Source organism: Coregonus clupeaformis, chromosome 5, assembly GCF_020615455.1.
Source record: "Coregonus clupeaformis isolate EN_2021a chromosome 5, ASM2061545v1, whole genome shotgun sequence".
NCBI lineage: Eukaryota > Metazoa > Chordata > Actinopteri > Salmoniformes > Salmonidae > Coregonus > Coregonus clupeaformis.
The window spans coordinates 22,048,033-22,060,762 of record NC_059196.1 but is presented as its reverse complement, the minus strand read 5'-3'; the positions used below and the strand labels follow the sequence as shown (position 1 = coordinate 22,060,762).

At 43.1% G+C, this 12,730-nt stretch overlaps 1 long non-coding RNA gene and 1 other non-coding gene across 2 annotated transcripts; one reads left to right on the top strand and one right to left on the bottom strand.

The window, feature by feature from the left end:
* Window positions 1-3,036: 3,036 nt before the first annotated feature.
* LOC121565061 lies at window positions 3,037-11,935 on the bottom strand. Its single transcript, XR_006000375.2, has 3 exons — window positions 11,790-11,935; window positions 10,701-10,751; window positions 3,037-3,715 (listed from the first exon to the last, which is right to left on the bottom strand). It is a non-coding gene; the product is annotated as an uncharacterized LOC121565061 (long non-coding RNA).
* trnat-ugu lies at window positions 6,422-6,496 on the top strand. Its single transcript has one exon. It is a non-coding gene; the product is annotated as a tRNA-Thr (tRNA).
* Window positions 11,936-12,730: the final 795 nt, after the last annotated feature.

The following is a 12,730-nucleotide window of genomic DNA, read 5'->3' as shown; positions in this document are numbered from 1 at the left end:
GCATACTGTGTCCATAATAAGTATATAGGTTGTATGTTGGGAGCTTTTGGGAAAGAGCACAGTTAGAAAGATATGGCATTTAGAAGCAAACCGGATGGACATCATGAAAATGATCGGAGAGGTTGAGAGTAGAAGAAGTTCAGGAGCAAAAAAATAAATAAATATATATATATATATATAGATATAGATATAGAATTATTGTAAAATTAACTCTGTCTATAAGGTGTAGATAGTAAGTATAGACCGGAAGTAGAGGCCTGGGCGTTGTTGTTCACTAATTTACTCCAAGTAGGGAAAGGATGGTGGGGTTGAAAAGTAATAAAGGGGAATATATATATAAAAAATAAAAAAAAACATGGGGGATTGGAAGTGATGCAGACAATTACATTGATAGAAGATACAATCTATCTGCAATATTAAGCTGATCCACCCCCCCAAAAAAAAGAATAAAAAAAATAAAAAAAAATGATGAAAAACAAAAATAAAAAGTGGCAGCAAGCATCGTCATGAAAAGGGGCATGAGGGAAGCCCTACAATATTACGTTTTTCTAAGTAGTGAGAATGCTAGGGAGCAGGCAATGTTGAAAAGTAATCTTTAGACATGTTGTACTTTTTTTAAATGTAGTTTTGTAATTGACTAAAACAAGCAGACAACAAGAAAATTGTTTTTGCTGTGAGCCAACGGGGTAACCACAGGTTGTTTTCCCCACAGGCGGGCAGGGTCACCACGTGGGGTCACCACATCTAATACCGACTGGGTCTATGGATACAAAGAACAAAGAGCATTTAAACCTGTCCAACAATTGTATGAATTCCACAGTAGACAATAACAACAGATCAGCCAGGTCTGTGTTCATGTAAATTATAATACAGCTATTAGATCTAGCCTAGGCTACTTATCCATGTTCTTCAACATGAACTAGTCACAAGCTGCTACTAGAATTGGGATCATTTGCTTAAATCTTTTGACCTGAGAACTACAACAAAAACAGTAGGTAAATGGAATGGATGTCCTGTTCTGATTAAAATGATTGTGGGAAGTTAGTTGAATCAAGAGGCTAGTGGATGTTTAAGCACCACAATAGAGACAGACAGCTCTACCGAGACCAACTGCACACAGCACAGAGCGTGTTGTATGTTACGCTTAAAAGGGTCCGTGCAGAAACATGTGTAATTAAAAGGATCTGTGTGGTGAAGAAATGGAGATGTGATTAACGGCGTCAAAGAATTTAATGGTGTAAAAAATATCACGCGTTAACTCGTTATTAATCGTTAGAGCAGCAGGTTGTCTAATGGTTAAGAGCATTGGGTCAGTAACCGAAAGGTCACTGGTTCGAATCCCCAAGCTGACTAGGTGGAAAATCTGTCGATGTGTGCCCTTGAGAAAGGCACTTAACCCTAGTTGCTCTTGATAAGAGTGTCTGCTAAATGACCAAAATAACATAAATGTTAACTTTGACAGTCCTAGTAAAAGCACCCACACACACCTAATATGTGTGAGACAGAGATGTCAAAACCTTGTTCTCACCATTGGTGTGGGATTACTCTTTAAAGAACTGAGAAAAAGGGCCACTTGCCAACTCTTATTAATTCTGTATGGGAAAACTATGTAACAAAAGCACAGCAGCAGATAAAAAAAACTGCCTTACCGATTAACAGCATCATAAGGAACATATTCGTAGCTTACGCCTCCATTTTTAACCATTCATAGTAGTAAATAAATACATTTGATTTGATCTAACAGCTAGTTATAATTGATCATAAAACATACATCTTTAAAATGTGTTATTTACTTTAGGTTCACTATCTCACTGACAGATCTACAATAACACAAGAGAAGTTCATCATACATTCTCATTAATAAACAGCTTGCTTTCTTATTAAGCAAATGATGGTAATACTTTATAATAACGTTAATTTATAAGCCATTTATAGATCATTTATAAATCACCTGTTAATGATTTGCTTAACATTTGTAGGTCGTTGTAACTTTATTAAACATTAGTAAGCTATTTTTAAATGGTTAAGACTATTACTCCTTTGTGTTATTATGATATCATAATGATTCTGACTAAATAACAGCTATTTTTAGTCTGTAAAAATAACATATTATAAGAATTATAATAAGACATTATCCAGACCATCTGACATAAAAAGAAAATGGGACAGCTTGATGAAAAATCTTTAAATAAAGGTTAAAATCCAGGCATGTCAAATGATTGTGCAAAACAAGGCCCTAGGGCTCATTATTCATATAACAAGTAACAAAGCATTATACACACTGGCTGTAAGTAATGTGTTACCGTTCATGGTTTACACACACATGATATGTTTACTAATGGTTAACAAAGTACTTGATAATAGTTTATAAGCATTTATAAACAGACCTTCACATGAATAGTTTATCAGATCAATTGATTTTTTTTTAGGAATGATTCAAAATTAAAATCAGAAAGATTTGAATAAGGGCAATTCAGACTGGATGATACTCTAAACCATACTTGTTTCTATGATAAAGGATATGGTTTGAGATCAACTTAGTGAAATCGGCAACAGATAAAACAGTAGCTCAGATCATGAATAGAAGAAGCGCTTACACTGTGCAAGATAGTGGCTATATTGTACAGAATAGTTATTCTTTGGGATAACCATAGGGGAATGCACCTGTGTAGATGAATCCAAAGATAAAGCCTATCATAGATTATCCATTAATCGCAATAAGTACACATGCCCCTCTCAGGGTTAAACCTGAGAGACTGGAGAATGTTGGTTGGTGTACGTGTTTGTGTCTGTATGTGTGTCTGTGAGAAATAGGAACGATAGAAAGAGAACGAGAGAGAGAGAGAGAGAGAGAGAGAGAGAGAGAGAGAGAGAGAGAGAGAGAGAGAGAGAGAGAGAGAGAGAGAGAGAGAGAGAGAGAGAGAGAGAGAGAGAGAGAGAGAGAGAGAGAGAGAGAGAGAGAGAGAGAGAGAGAGAGAGAGAGAACGAGAGAAAGAGAGTAGGAGAGAAAGACAAAGAGAGAGAGGAGGGACCCAATCAGTAGACAGAAAGAAAGAGAAAATAAAGAAAGAGACAAAGAGAACAAAGAGAAGAAGAGAACAGGATCAACCAATCTTTCTCTTGACTCTAAGCAGGGGGATTTCCATGGCTCCTCTCGCTGTTGATAGACCCGACTTGACCGGAATATGTTAAACGAGACACTGTGTGGCTTCAGATGCTGTAAGAGGATGGTACGTCTGTCTTCCCCTCTTCCCCCACATCACATAGGAAACAGGCCATATCTGAAATGGCACCTTATTCCCTATATAGTGCACCACTTTTGTCCAGAGCCTTTGTAGTACACTACATAAGTAGGAGACAGTATGGGGAATAGGGTGCGCTCTAGGTAAAAGTAGTGTGCTATAAAGTGAATAGGGTGTGCTCCGGCCAAAAGTAGTGCACTACCAAATGAATAGGCTGCCATGAGGTTAGAGGAGACTGTGGCGACTGTTGGCATACACTGGTGACATATCCCTCTTGGATTAATTAGGTTAGTCCTGAGTAGTGATTAATCCACATAGCGTGGTGGGACTGTTTAATCCTAAAGCTCCTTTAACCTGGACAGGGAGGTGCCCTCACAGATGGCCAAGTAGACGGCACTGTCTCTCCTACCTGCTCATTATCTAATAAACTAGCTACACAGCTGGGCCGTGCATGTGTGTCCGTATGTGTGAATCTGCAGAGAGGGAGAGAGAGAGAGCGAGTCAGTGAAAGAGAGAGGGAGAGGGACACAGAGAGAATGCCATAAAAAAATATATAGAGAGAAAGACAGACAGTTGGCTTCTCTGGTCATGATGTTACAGTATACGTATGTTAACAGCAGGTATATGTAAAGTGTCACCAGCACTTGCAACATGCACACATCTCCTCAAGTGGCCAAGTATTGTGCATGCTGCAGGAAATCATCATTGAGACACAATTGCCCCTTCTGTTTGTTGCCAGCCTACTGGAATGTTCAGACCCAGACAATCAAGTAAAGCCGCTCAAAGACTGATTGCTTTCCGTCTAATGAGAGAATAATGTGTTGTCTTAATGACCTGACCAGTGATGTTATTAACCAAACGAATGATGCTCTATTCTCTGGCAGGGCCTTGAGAAGGATTTTCAACCTATTTTATCAAATCAAATTGTTTTGGTCACATACACATGGTTAGCAGATGTTATTGTGAGTGTAGGGAAATGCTTGTGCTTCTAGTTCCGACAGTGCAGCAATATCTAGCAAGAATTATCTAACAGTTCTACAACAAAAACCTAATACACACAAATCTAAGTAAAGGAATGGAATAAGAATATATAAATATATGGATGAGCAATGTCATTATCATTATCAGAGTGGCATAGTCTAAGATGCAATAGATAGTATAGAATACAGCATATACATATGAGATGGTAATACAAGATATGTAAACATTATTAAGATAGTATAGAATATATATATATATATACACACACTACCGGTCAAAGGTTTTAGAACACTTACTCATTCAAGGGTTTTTCTTTATTTTTACTATTTTCTACATTGTAGAATAATAGTGAAGACATCAAAACTCTGAAATAACACATATGGAATCATGTAGTAACCAAAAAAAGTGTTAAACAAATCAGAATATATGTTATATTTGAGATTCTTCAAATAGCCACCCTTTGCCTTGATGACAGCTTTGCACACTCTTGGCATTCTCTCAACTAGCTTCACCTGGAATGCTTTTCCAACAGTCTTGAAGGAGTTCCCACATATGCTTAACACTTGTTGGCTGCTTTTCCTTCACTCTGCGGTCCGACTCATCCCAAACCATCTCAATTTGGTTGAGGTCGGGGGATTGTGGAGGCCAGGTCATCTGATGCAGCACTCCATCACTCTCCTTCTTGGTAAAATAGCCCTTACACAGCCTGGAGGTGTGTTGGGTCATTGCCCTGTTGAAAAACAAATGATAGTCCCACTAAGCCCAAACCAGATGGGATGGTGTATCGCTGCAGAATGCTGTGGTAGCCATGCTGAAGAAACTTTAAAAGTTCTTGAAATTTTCCGGATTGACTGACCTTCATGTCTTAAAGTAATGATGGACTGTCGTTTCTCTTTGCTTATTTGAGCTGTTCTTGCCATAATATGGACATGGTCTTTTACCAAATAGGGCTATCTTCTGTATACCCCCCCTACCTTGTCACAACACAACTGATTGGCTCAAACACATTAAGAAGGAAATACATTCCACAGATTTACTTCTAAGAAGGCCCACCTGTTAATTGAAATGCATTCCAGGTGACTACCTCATGAAGCTGGTTGAGAGAATGCCAAGGGTGTGCAAAGCTGTCATCAAGGCAAAGGGTGGCTATTTGCAGAATCGCAAATAACATATATTTTGATTTGTTTAACACTTCTTTGGTTACCTCATGATTCCATATGTGTTATTTCATAGTTTTGATGTCTTCACTATTATTCTACAATGTAGAAAATAGTAAAAATAAAGAAAAACCCTTGAATTAGTAGGTGTTCTAAATCTTTTGACCGGTAGTGTACATATGAGTTGGGTAATGCAAGATATGTAAAAATTAAAGTGGCATTATTAAAGTGACTAGTGTTCCATTTATTAAAGTGGCCAGTGATTTTCAAGTCTGTATCTAGGCAGCAGCCTCTCTGTGCTAGTGATGGCTGTTTAACAGTCTGATGGCCTTGAGATAGATGCTGTTTTTCAGTCTCTCGGTCCCAGCTTTGATGCACCTGTACTGTCCTCGCCTTCTGGATGATAGCGGGGTGAACAGGCAGTGGCTCGGGTGGTAGTTGTCCTTGATTATCTTTTTGGCCTTCCTGTGACATCGGGTGCTGTAGGTGTCCTGGAGGGCAGGTAGTTTGCCCCGGTGATGCGTTGTGCAGACCGCACCACCCTCTGGAGAGCCCTGCGGTTGTGGGCGGTGCAGTTGCCGTACCAGGCGGTGATACAGCCCGACAGGATGCTCTCAATTGTGCATCTGTAAAAGTTTGTGAGGGTTTTAGGTGACAGGCCAAATTTCTTCAGCCTCCTGAGGTTGAAGAGACGCTGTTGCGCCTTCTTCACCACACTGTCTGTGTGGGTGGACCATTTCAGTTTGTCAGTGATATGTACGCCGAGGGACTTTCCACCTTCTCCACTGCTGTCCCGTCAATGTGGATAGGGGGGTACCCTCTGCTGTTTTGTGAAGTGGATGTATTGTCTCAATACAGGTAGATATATAAAAGACACTCTACTTTGATGTGTGGTATAAAGTCTCACTTATTTAATTGGAATAACAATTGCAATAAATAGGGAGATCATTTTTTTGAGCTATCCCAAACCCTGTAAAATGTTCAGCACATCAGTGTTACTGAGACATGGCGGGGCAAGACCTGGATAGAGTTGTGAAATTATCTCCTGTAGCTCAGTTGGTAGAGCATGGCGCTTGTAACGCCAGGGTTGTGGGTTCGATTCCCACGGGGGGCCAGTATGAAAAATGTATGCACTCACTAACTGTAAGTCGCTCTGGATAAGAGCATCTGCTAAATGACTTAAATGTATTTCAAATGGTCCAAATTGACAATCGATTTTTCAGTGTTCGACTCTGTGCCCTGATCGCTCTGTTTGCAGACCATCATGTCTAATTCTTGTGTACAAATGCCCCTAATGTAATTACCCTCCACTTAAAAGGGACGTTAAGAAAGGTTCCCAGCTGTAATTCTTTGAGTGTGGTCTCCAACAGAGTGATTCTAAGTCTGAGCTGTCCTGATTACAGAGCGAGAGAGCACTGTGAGGATACTCTAAGCTGCTGCTGCCAGACAACCCCACTTATTAGTCCAAGAACAAAAACCCTCCGTCCAAAATGTTCATCCTCATATCCAGTTAGAAGGACGTCAGGATCCACTCCACTTCATAGCATAAAACTGTACTAGTCATTTGCCACATTTTGATTGAACTGGTTTCATTGTTGATAGCTTTGGTATTACACTTATGCTAAAATATTTATTCTATTCTACTGAGCCATTTACTTTATGTTCGTATTCTTATCTTTTATTATTTCTTATTGTTGTTGCATTGTCGAGAAGGAACCTGCAAGTAAGCATTTCGTTGTATACCATGTGTATCCTGTACATACGACTAATAAAACTTGAAACTTGAACTTGAAACTTGTTGCAGCTTATAGTTGGTCACACTTATTCTAGTGCAGTGCAAGGAGCCATCTTGTCTCGTTTACCTGTTGTTTCAGCTCACAGACTACCCACAAGTGCTCTACAGCACAGCCCATCAACTCTCCTCACACTATCCGATTATTGATATTTCCAAGCATATTTCTCCACACTGGCCTGTGCAGAGAGTCGTGTAGCATGTGTATCAATAGCCTACAAGTAGAACTGCAGCAAGCGAAGTGTGTTTCCAGGGAGTGGCGGAAACTGCGGAATGGGGACTGTAAACTCCTACTGCCGCGTGTTCTGGAGCAAAGATGCTGGCACAAAGAACACTCCTGGCCCAGCCGTACACGCTACTCGCTACTCGGTACCAGTATGCTCTGCCCGGCATCATGGGCGTCACCCCTGCGAGATGCAAAGGAGCCATCGATATTGTCTGCTCCACCTAAACAGCCCTAGCGCAGAACCCTTTGTTCACACACACACACACACACACATACACATACACACACAGATACACACACACAGACAGACAGACACAGAAAGACACACACACACATACGCACATACAGTACACACACTGAATGTCCAACTGCCCAGTCCACCTTAAGAAGGCTCTGGCCCCAGATGCCTGTGTGTGTGCCTCTGTGTGTGCGTGCGCACACGTGCATGTCTGCCTGCCCCAGTGCAGTGCTAGGGAAGCAACGTGAGCAGGCTGGGGCTGTGAGGCTGAGAGACACACAATCCAACAATGGAGCTGTAGCCAGACAGCTCTGTCTCTCTGCACTGCAACGCTTCAGATCGGGGCGAGACGCCTCAGTGCCGCTGTTTGCTTACCAAGCTGAACAAATAAAAGTGTTTGTCACAGGGCTGAGGCGGAGGCTCCAAATAGGTTTCCATTTTTTATACAAGAGAGCTCTAGCAGCAACAGACGAGCAAAGATTTCCATTAAAAACCTAGTTTAGTCCATCGAGCGACCCAGAAAAATCCTCAAAGACGAGACAGTTACCTGGACTAGACCTTTACAGTGCAAATCTACACCTTATAGCGCTATACCCCAACACAGTGTCTGCTGCAAAATTAAATGCTACATTTCACGCATTTCAATCTCCCCTTGAACCACACCGAACCATTGTGTGTGAATCGACAATGCAGATTAAAACATGTTAGACTTTCAATGTTAAGAAGCTAGTGGTGAGAATGTCTGACCCAGGGGTGAGCTATGTGTGCCACATGGTACATGGATGAGGCTGCTTGTTACCCTGGATTGCCCGCACTGCAGTGCGCTACCAGTTAACACACACACAAACAGACACACACACAAACAGACACACACATGCATCTCACAGGGGCAGCTGCTGTTATTGCATCTCTGCTCTACTTAGTTATAGTAGTACAGAATAAATAAGTACAGGTTTACACACACACATGTCGGCCGGTGTAGGAATATCTGTCTGAGGGTTACTGTTCTGGAGCACTAAGTCCCTGAGCACACTGTCACACTGGTGAGGAGCCCTGAAAGGGTGCCATTTTACACACCCAGCACAAAGAGGTTAGCAGTGAGAGAAAGAACGTACTCCTGCAGCGCAGCAATGAGGGGATGGGCCAGTGCAGCAATGAGGGGATGGGCCGAGGCTAGCATGGAGTCGCTGTTCTGAAACAGTTTCTCTACCTTCCAGCATGGCTCACAGAGGGAGGGAAAATCCACAATGCTTTTATTAGCATGATGCTAGCCTAATCACACCAAGGATTGTTGACAATAGATGATGTTATGAGGACTGTAAATTCAATGTCTAGTCAAGGGAAGAACGCAAACAAAATATGTATGTCAGCTGTAAGCATGTTAGCCCCGTTGCTATCAGAAGCCAGGTGTGCCGCTATTCAGTTTGCTGTCCCTAAAGCCAGTACAAACCCAACAAACGTGCAGTTATTTCAAGTAATTTTGCAGATACATTAGAATTTGCTAGCTGTTCCGTAAAAAAAAAAAGGTTACACTATACCCGATAAAGCACAGTATACAGACACACTCAATCAATGTGACATGGTAATAACTGCTAACATACAGGCTCTCTGATATACAAACACCTGTGAACGTACTCTCTCTGCACACAAAGAGCTCTACCTTGTTGTGTGTATGTGTGTGCACGGCGAGCGTGTGTGTGCATGAAGACGAGGGTTCCATGAGGTCAAACACAAGTGTACCGAGCTGTTATAGCTTCACGCTCTCCACAGTACTTTGTGTTGCTCTCAAGACAGAATAAGGCATGGGCAGAAACAGAAAGAAACACTTTTCCAGTCGCTGGAGGAAAGACAAAGGAATAACAGCGCAGACAGGATCAGTAGCTAGTTTGTGGGCCTCAGACACATGTCCAGGATTGGTAACATTAGCTTAAACATTCGCTGAACATAAGCTCCCCCCCTCCATCTTCCACCCCACCACAAAGATTCCTCAGCTGATTTCAACCCACCATTGTGTCACATGATCCTCGAGCCGGCATTCCTTCAACCCCCCCTCCCTCCACACACACTGCCGCCTGATTCCAGCTAACCTTTTTTCCCTTTTCTTTCCAGACGATTTCCTTTCTCCGACAATCTAGTGTGTCTATGTACGTTTGACAGTCTAAAACACCTTTGTCTTGCAGAGAGAGCGACGGATGGGACGACAGCGCACCACTCCCAGCTCCCGAGAGCCTAACCCGTGGACATGAGAGCACAACGTCACAAGTTAGGGTCTCAGGGATTGCGAGAGGCACATTTTATAGTTGTACTATTTCTATTCCCAGACAGACCTTGATTCGAATGAATCATGCTGGCTTGAGAGTTCCAAATAGACTAGAAACAAACACACAATATTCATGACAATAAAGGCTTCCTTCCGTGAGGTATTTCTGCAATGCATTCTCCCCTTCTCTGCCTCCCTGTCTGTAACATACAGCAAGTGCAACCATAAGCCAGACACAACATCGACCAATCTCCCCCTCCCCCCTCTGCCTCTCTCCCTCTGTAGAGACCCCCGCCTCCCACCGACTCTCTCTCTCTATGTCCCTCTCTGTCTCGCTCCCACCCCCCCAGATGAAACAATACAGCACTTTGAAAAATGCTCCTGGCTCCAGGTAAACCAAACGCTAGCCTTCGATTCCTTAAGCTCCCATGCTCTCTATTCCCAGGCTGCAGCTGCTAGTTATTAAGGGATGGCCAGACAGAAATCATGGCTTCAAGCAGTCAGCAGCACACCAACCACTGATTCAAAACTACAATACAGAATACCCAAGCAAAAGAACACAAAGTCCGTTTATCTTGAAACATTCATGTGGCTCGTTTCATTTCAATATTAGGAGGGCAGAGCGATGATCTGGATATGTGCACGAGGATAGTTGAATATGAATCCTCACTGAATCTACCACAACCAGTTTGAGACAGAGAGGTGTAAGGGAGGCAGGCAGTCTAAATCTACAGCCATAGGTTAGGAAACATAGATCGAGAAATAAACGAGAGAGCGGCAGGAAAACGGCTTCAATCAACTTACCCAGGTCTGGTTCGGAATGAGGAGGCAGCAGCCCTTGTCCCTTGTTGCAGCCTGCTCGACACACAGAGAAAGAGAGAGAGAGAAACTAACTCAGGTTTAAACTCATGTCGACAAGGTTTCGGACAAGATCTTGCAGGATTTACGGACAGTTACAGGATGAAAGTGGCACGAGTGGGGAGCGATGGGTCGGTCGATGACAGGGAGACGAAGCGAACCGAAGGACGGATAGACGGATATAAGAAAAGGAGGGTTGAGGATGGGTGGTGAGGCTGATGAAGAATCCACCATGTGCAGGCAGAAAGAGAGAGAGGGAGATGAGGCGGAGAAAACGAGAGGGGTTTAAGTGAACGGAAATGTCTGAAAAAAGGAGAGAGAATAGAGAGATAGAAGAGAGGATGAGAGTGAGCCCTACCACCGCTTGCAGCCAAGGCCACAGCACCAGTGAAGTATACCAGTCTGTTGGCTCATTGAGAGAGAGGGGGAGAGCGGGAACACACACACACACACACGTTCACTCACTGCGTTTCGCTGCTGTTAACCTATGCCACCTTTACTCTGTTAAATATCCCTATTTCATGTCCAGTTCAGGTTAGAAGAACATTAACAGTTTGTTGTCGTATATGCCACAAGAGCCAAACAATATCCAAACGAATTAAAAGACAAAATGCATAAATGGATGTTGCTGCTGTTCTGCTTCCCTCGCTAACATTGATCAATTATCTTTCACCTCTCCCTCTCTCTCTCTCTCTCTCTCTCTCTCTCTCTCTCAGTGCAGAACAGAAACACATACAAAATTGGAAGAAGGGAAAATAGAAAACTGTGAATCCCAGGTCTACCGCTCTCGTCTTCATGCATTCGTGTTGAACCGCAGGAGATGAAAAAATAATTTTCCAGAAAAATGTAGAAATATCATCCAATAATTTGCCTGCACAGCTGTAATAATTTAAAGCAAGAGGCCCACTTCTCTGCTGTATCAGCCGGAGAGACAGATAGAGATAGAGACAGAAAGAGAGGAGAAGGAGGAGGAGAAGGAGGAGGAGGGAGAGGAGGAGGAGGAATGAGAAAGTTGGCCGCCTCTCGCTTTCCCACCTTTTCAGTGTTTTATTGAAGTCCGTTTCCCATCAACAAATCCTCAGTTTTCCTTGATTTTCTTCTTGCATGTATTCCTCTCTGTCTCATACGGTCTCTCTCACTTTCCCTCCCTCCCTCTCCGTGTCTGTCTCGTTTTCTCTCTCTCTCTCTCTCTCTCTCTCTCTCTCTCTCTCTCTCTCCTCTCTCTCTCTCTCACCGCCTCACACATGCCCGACATCATTAACACTATCCTTCAAAAAGAGAATGAGAGGGGAGAGAGAGCGAGCGAGCAGAAAGAGAGAGAGAAGGAGAGAGAGCAGGCCATAGAAACATAGCTACATGATGTGCTTGGCTTATAGAGGCTACATTTAATCTCCACTGGCTCCCCCAGGCTTTGATACAGAGAGCGGAAAGAGAGCGAGGGAGAGATGGTGGGGGAGGGACAAATATAGCTGAGGGGGAGGCTGGCGACGTACAACACAATGTAGGCTCAATTCAACGACGGGGAGAGAAAAAATCCCCTAGACCACACTGCCCTCTTCCTTTCTCTCTGCTCACTCTCTCTCTCCATCTTTCCCTCTCTGGGCGCGACTGCTCCGGCGAACTAATCTCCAATCCTCTTTGACCGCTGTCTCACAGACTGTGCATTGTATTGGCTTCTCCTGTTTGGACTGCAGTAGCATTGCAATGAAGGCTCAGTGCCTTAAAGAAAGCCTGATGCTCCTGTTTTGAGAGACCCCCCCCCTGCCACCCCCCACTGCAGCTATCCTCATTTATCACCATCTTTTCGTCCAGATACAGCCAGCCATCACTGAGGCGCTAATATTAGACTGGCTTTGACAGGCGCCGAGAACCCACAGCAAACAGACAAAGACTTGTGCACGCACAAACACACACATGCACAAACACACACACATACACGCATGCACAGATGCACACACACACACACTAACAGACAG